The sequence below is a fragment of the Passer montanus genome, unplaced genomic scaffold (genome assembly GCF_014805655.1).
Source record: "Passer montanus isolate IOZ18808 unplaced genomic scaffold, ASM1480565v1 scaffold16, whole genome shotgun sequence".
Lineage (NCBI taxonomy): Eukaryota > Metazoa > Chordata > Aves > Passeriformes > Passeridae > Passer > Passer montanus.
This window is the reverse complement of record NW_024363160.1, coordinates 185,839-193,550: the sequence shown is the minus strand read 5'-3', so window position 1 is coordinate 193,550 and position 7,712 is coordinate 185,839.

The following is a 7,712-nucleotide window of genomic DNA, read 5'->3' as shown; positions in this document are numbered from 1 at the left end:
TGCTGCCCTGCTTCCCTCCTCTCCTGCACACTACACTTGTGTTTTTGTCTTTTGCTTGTATGTATGCTAGCTGACTTTTCCCCCTGCAACTGGAAGTCTTCTGATAATTCCCTGGTTGCTGTTTATTACAGTTGACTGTCAAATTCCTCTTTACCAAGATAAACTTTGGGCAAATGCCATCTTGGGGAGTTTGGGCTTGACACTTACCCAGCCCCTTGCAGCCTGTGCTGTCTCAGCAGCCACTGCTCCCCAGGCTGTTTTTAGGGCAGCAGGGCAGTGTAGGTACCCCTCAGCTGGCTTTGTCAAAGGGCAGGCATCCAACTCCCTAGGATTGAAAGGCAAGTTGAAGATCTGTGGTTTGAACTAAATTAAATCAAATAGGTGGTATTTCATTAAATACTTGCTGTCTGAACTGGTGGTGTGCTCCCATGGAGGTGGTGTCAGTACCTCCCATTCCCATTGCTGTGACATCAGCTTTCAGCATGTAAGTCTTAGGGGGCAAGGAGTGTTTCGTGGGTTCAAACAGGATTTACAACTCAGGGTACCCTGTGTTTAGCACCCTTTCGTAAGTCTTAGGGGGCAAGGAGTGTTTCGTGGGTTCAAACAGGATTTACAACTCTACCCTGAGTTTAGCACCATTTTCTCAAAAAATTAAACTTGCACTTTAGGAGTAAAGTGAGTGCTCAGATACATTTAATTTATACATATATCCAGATATCTTAGCTTTACTTTTGTACTCAGCTTACTAAAGAGACCTTGGTGCAGCTGTTGAACAAATTAAACTCAGCTGGGACTGCAGATATATAGGCATGTGTAGGGTTGTTGTATTACCCCATACCTACCTATTTTCTGTACCCTGTGTGTGTAGGGGGTGTTGGAGTGCCTGGTGTTGCTGCTTTGCTGCCCAGCAGCAGTGGTGAGTCCATCAACGCCAGGGATGGAACTCTGCAGACCTCCAGGAGGAGCTCTGGCTTCAGCATACAGCAAGAAACTCCAGCAGGCTGCAGAGGCTGCAGTTTTCTCACAGGACCTGATTTCAGTCTTACTGCTCCTGCTGGAGGAAAAGGCCTGCCTGGAATGTTATCCCGTGAGGACGGAATCCCCAGCTCTGTCCTCAGACCAGTGGACAAAGCTGCATCACCCTCCTTCTCTGTGCCACCCCTGGGAGGAGCGGCGGCGTGGGCGTGACCCGTCGATTTCTCCCCACCTGAGCTGATTCTTCTTAATAAAGGTATTAAAAAGGAGAAAGATCTCCTGCCCATTTATTTCATGGAAGTGCTGCTCAAACACCAGGGCTGAACCCCTCCCATTCTTCTCACTCCTCCCATAAATCCCTACTTGTTCAGAGCTAAAATGCTCTTTTAAATACTAATCCATCTTCTTGGCTGCTTCTCTGGCTTCTGTCTCTTTTCTTCCCTTCCTCTGTCTCTGGCCACCTTGACACCCAGCTTTGTTCCCTGCTCTGGACTAATGCAGGAGCTCAGAAGCATGCAGCAGTTTACCAGCCCCCTCTCTACACACTCAGGCCAGGGCAAAGAGCTAAGACCAACCTCAAAAGTTTAAATCTGTTAAAAATACTAATTTTGAAGAAGTTTAATACTGGCTTAGTGATTGGTGCCTTGCAGTGACCAGCTGCAAGCTGGATGCCATTGGAACACACTGAGGACCCTGAATTGCAAGAGGAATGTCTTGGTCAACCCTGTCTCAGACCCTGTGAGGGTTCAGAGCATGTCAGTCATAGTGAGGTAACCAGTGCTACTTTGGGTTAGGTGGGAACATGTGGGACATGCCTACAGGGAGGTATTGCAGCTGCTGGTTTTGAGGCTGTTGATGTTCATGTGTAAAATTGATCACTTTGAGTTATTGAGGATTTGGATCTTAAAAGGTAACTTTACCAAGGAGAGGGTTTATTTGGCACAGGAAATTCAATCTGAACTGACACCTTCTTAACAGCTGTAATGTAGTTTCAGAAGTTCATAGATAAAACATAGGTTGGAGATACCACCTTGCATTTTTCAGGTTAAAACCTTCAGCTCTCAATGCTTTGCAAGCAGTCAGCAAAATATTTTAGTCAATTCAGTTTACTGACCTAGGGAAAAAAAATCTCCCTATGTAAACCAAGGGGTTCTGGAAAAGGTTTCTAACAGCACTAACCGGAGAACAGATCTTATCTGTATTGTAGCAGACACTTGTGGTTGAACACAAAAGATTTAATTTTATCAAGAAGACAATAGGAGAGAAAAAATGATGGGGGAAAATGATAACAAGTTGAGACACTAATTTATGTAGCCTGAGAATCTGTCTAGAGCACATATTGTGTCTGAATAAACTGAAATCTGAGTCAACAGCTGCTTCACCAGAGCAGAGCATAGAAGCCTCTTTGTTGAGAGAAGAGATCTTGTCCTGTGACCTTTGGATAATCGTGAGTCTTGTGTAACTCACGTCATTTGAAAAGTGAAAGATGTTGGTCTTTCCATGGTTTTCTAGACTCAGATGTGAAACTGGTCTCACAGAGGATGCCAGTAGTGAACTACAGCATGCTGACACCAAAAATAGATAAAAGTAATTATTTGCACATTCTGTTTCTCATGTTAACTCACAGCAAAGTTGAGCTGAATTTTTGATTGTTTAATGCTCTTTCATCATACATTACTTTGCACATTAATTTTGCTGCATTATTAAATTATTTTTTAATTGCCTGTTTAGGTAGGAATAACAAAGTCAGATATGCCCAGTCATTTTCTGCAGTTATTTCTACAAGAAACACATTTTTAGGCTGCTTTTGTACACCTAAGCAGGAGCAATGTCTCTATAGGCACACAAACATCTCACTGAATCTTAGTAATTTTTTTGCGAAAGATTACACAGAATGAGATAGTTTTCTCATCTGTTTTTTCCAATGCAAATTATTATCTCCTTGCCAAATTAAAATCTAAGAGGAAGCTCCTGATGTTTTTGTTAGGTTTACAATTATCCTACAAGCTGTGCTGCAAGATTTCTAAATTCATAATGCACATCCGCACACAAAAAATAAATGTCTCAGGGCAAGACTTCTAAATGCACAAAGCAGCTGCCATAATAGGGTAGAGCTCTTGCCTATTGCCTCTGCTTGTCCCTGTAACAGGTGTATTTATCCTGCAGAAGGAGGGGGAAATGGAGACTCCATCACACCACAAACAATCCACCCCATAACCTGGTTACCAGAAATGCCTAGAAAGAGCCACAAGAAATCTAGGAGGAGAGATCCTGTAGTTTTGCCACATGTTGCAGCTGCTTCCTATCTGTCTGTCTATCTATCTATCTATCTATCTATCTATCTATCTATCTATCTGCCTATTGATATTTCAGACAATGCAAAGCAATAATGAGATAATGAAAGGTCAATATGCAACCTTCACCCAGTAGATGCTTGGCAGATGAACAATGCTTGGCAAACCCACGTTAACTGCCAACCAACCAAGCAAGCAGTGTTTGTTTCATAGTCATCCTCAACGTTTCTATAAAACAGCTGTGGCAGCTGTGGTTTCTTCTTAATGAATGAATATTAATGAATAAATTCTTAATAAATGAAATTAATGAAAAGCATTAATCCACATGGGATGGAGTAAACAGAGGCCTGTTCCTCCACCACATGCAAGCATCCTAGTGTGTTCAATTTGAGCTGGTAGAATAAAGGAATATTATAAACAAAGAAGCAGCAAATAATTTATAACTAAGGATATTTAAATGTACTTGAAATCCAGTTGAGATATCCCAAGACAAAGTTCCTGTATTGTAGAGGCAAAAGTCTCACTAGATCAGCAAATCATCTAATTTTAGCCTGCTGACAAGTCAAGGGGGTCAGCAGTAACCCTAGGACAGCATCAACTGACTTACTGTGCAATTAGGGTGAATCATGTAATTGCTTTCTTCCTCAGGTTCCTTGTTTGCACAGCAGAGGGAAATACAATACCTATCTCTCAGATACAAAGTGGGGACAAACTTTGTTTGGCGAGCACTCTGGTGATCCTCAAGTCAAACAAGCGCTGAGTATGAATCAGCAAGCCTTTAGGGTTTCCATGAAGAGCTTAAAAGGGCTAAAAAGGGGAAAGGTCTCCGTGAAGATTGTGTTGAAAACCAGGAAAACATAGGTTGGAGCACTGCTTTTCTTTTAGAGGCTTAGAAAAGGGTTAAGGTGCAGAACCTTTTAACTTCCCTTAAAATAGATGAGATTTGGCCACTGCTGAGAGTTGATTCCAGAATCCCATTTATTAGGCCAATGTTTTGATCGGTCTCTGCTAGAAGGAAGACCCATGCTGAGGAGTGATCTCTTCCTGACAGGTGATGCCTATGACAGGTGAGGTCCCTGTCTCCCAAAGCCAAAGGGTTCAGCTCTGGCTAGCAGGAACTTCTAAGGACTGAAATTATTACTCCAAGTTCAGCACTCCCAGGTCCACACCTCCTCCTTCTCCAGAGCCATGCTGCCCTGCTTTGCAGTTTGTGATAGCTGCAAGCCATACCAAAATTCCAGCCTGGGCTGGATGCTCTGATGTGTTTAATGAGACAGAAAAGGCACAAGTCATACAAACAGGGGCAGGAAAACAGTGAAGATCTGGGTTATACACAAGAGAAATGCACTGAAGACCATTTTTCTCAATGTCAGGGGGAGGTTAAAGGTATAAAAGGACAAAGAAAAGCTTTGCCAGTTGAGTTAGAACATCACTAGTTTTCCTGAATCTTAATTTCAGTGTCAGGTGCTATTCTGTTGCAGAAAGACTACTGAATGTAAAAATTTCTCATTCTCTTAAATAGGAATAGCATACACATCAGGCTGATTTATCCAGCTGAACAGAATTACATTTGAGAACTCAGCCAATTATAGAGCTTCTTCAGCCTTCCTGTTACATGACAGTGAAAAATTCTTTTCTTGGAAACATCCTGCTTGTGCACATCCTGTGCTCTGGGCAGCATCAGTGTAACTCTGCCTGACACTTGTTAAACAGGATTCTTCAATCCTAATATCACTTTGTTTTGATGATGCTGGATAAACCTGCAGTTTGGGGCTTTTAACTATGTCCACCAGAAGAAAAAAGATGCTTTGTATGTGACACAGAGTTATGCTTAGACATGTCTCCTGACAGCCTTTTCCTGACTCTAGAACAACCATCAGAATGGTTCTGAACTCATCAACCCAAGGAGAAAGTTAAAGAGAAACATTTTGTATTCCAGTATAACACTCAATATACCCAGCTGGAGAATAATCTGTAAACTCACCAACAGTCACTATTACTCTGAGGATGACATGTTTTGTCATTTGTATCTATTACAAAATAAGGATATTTAGAGATACATTAATATTTTATTGCTTAGCATAAAGCATGTTTATGCCAAATGTTTAGCATTTCTCCTATTTTTCCACTGCTCTGAATCCACAAAGTTGCATCAGAAACAAAAGGTAAATAAGATCTTGGCAGATCAAAAAGACTGGGCAGAAGCCCTGGGCTCAGTGTTTTCTTTGCAATGCAGAACCTGAGAAGGACTGAACACAAAAGGTTGTCCTCCGAAACAAGACTGGGATAAAGGTTAGCACAGTGAGGCTGGCAAAGAAGCACCCGTGCTGTGGGAGAAGGTGTTCCAGAATGGGTTACAATTAACACAGAGCCTAAACCACTCACAACACAGAAACTAACAAGTAGTGGAGAAGCACTTCTGGTCAACACACGAACGAACAAGTTTTTACTTTTGAAAGGGGACAAATGTAAACTCTGGACAAGTTTCTCTTGTCCTCTTTCCCTTCTGTCTTTCCCATTTTCTCTCATCTTTCCTCTAGGAGGTTAAGATCCTATGCATTAACAATGTTTTGAAGACCATAAAAACATAGAACCACTGACTCCAGTGGTCAGGACATTGACTGCTCAGCCAGAGTACAAACTCTTAAGAGAGACATCTTTCGGAGATGGCTGCATTATCAGTTCCTAGATTCCTTATTAAACAAACATGGATGTGAGGACACAGTTCAATTACCCAAGCATCCTTTAAAGCAAATTCTGTATTTTGTAAGAAAAATATGTATGTAGTTTGGAATGATGGAACTGTCTAGTAATTGGAATCTTCTCTTGCATGAAGACTTAATTGAAATACAGGAAGGAATGAAAGAAGAAAGACCCCTAAGACCTGGCATTCCTATAGGATTCTACCTTTCCTTGGTGATTTGTGACCTTGGTCTATTAATTTGAGTTATTTGACATTTCTAAAAAAACCCTGATTGTAGCAGCAACTTCAGAATATAACTTTTTTGAATTTCACACCACTCACCCAGCATGTATCAGAGCCTTTCATAGCTTGCATAGGAAAAACTCCTCCACAAACAAACCACATAAAATTTCCTACAGAAAGTTCTGCTCAAAATCAAATTTTTTCTAGTAGAATAAATGCTGCTCCTTCATAGCTAATTTCAAAAAAGAAATAGAAAACACAGAGAAAAAAAATCAAATTACTTAGTGTTCTAATGAGCTGCAGAGTAAAACCCATCTGGGGCAGATGTACCATCTAGAAGAGAGCTTTCTTGGCCCCTTTTCACAGCAACTGTAAAACTAAACGGTTGTGTTGTGTGTTCTACACTCAACATGGTCATCAGTGGGAAAGGTATGGAGTGGGAGTTTATAGGGACTCATTCTTGATTAAATACTAGTCAGCATTTTAATTGATTTAGCAGTATACAAATCAAAAGCAGAGATGTGGTGTGGGCAGACTGCATGTGCTTTGGAGGATAAAAAGGACTAAAACGTGCAGTATTAAAGAAAAGCAAGGCCCAGTAAGATTAAACTATGCACTATGTATTAAAATCTAAAACTAAGGGGAAAACCCTGTTGCACATCAGTGGCTGAACTATTAAGGCAACCACCTACAACAGAGAAGAACCACCTGTTACTGGTTGTTATTCTTGTAAATAGCTCACTCTGCTACAATTCCAGTTTGAATATTTCTCTGCACTTTCAGCAGGGCATAGAACTCCGTCAATTCTCGCAAATAAAACATTGGAAACTTGCCTTCTTCTGTACCGATACTGCAGCAGTCCTGTTACTGGTTGTTATTCTTGTAAATAGCTCACTCTGCTACAATTCCAGTTTGAATATTTCTCTGCACTTTCAGCAGGGCATAGAACTCCACTGTCAATTCTCACAAATAAAATATTGGAAACTTGCCTTCTTCTGTACCAATACTGCAGCAGGGAGTGTAAAAGAAGGAAACACACATAAAATAGTGCCAGAATGGATGCAAACAGTGCAGCAGAAAAAAATTCACTGTGGGATTGACTTGGAATAAATCTTGATCAAGATGTTCAAGGCCACCATGGGCTGTCCACCTCAAATTCTGCGTGTCCATTAGGGAGGATAACCATTCATTAACCAGTAACATAGCTGAAGTGATACTACTGCCACTGAACAAATTCAACTTCTTCCAGCTCAGTTTAGTTACAGCAAGGTCCCCCTTAACAAAAATGTCTATTCATAGGATACTAAATACTTTGGGTTAGCAAAGTATCTTTTAAATATTGAAGTTTTCTTTCCTTTGCCCTCTCATGACTAAACTGCAAATTATATTAACACTTTCTTTAATGTCTAGGTTTGCAGATTTACCTGCTGTACTTTAGAAAACCCAGGCATGTATGATCCAAGCACCTTTTCAATATTTTTAAAATTTTTATATTTGTAAACCTAACAATATTTTAA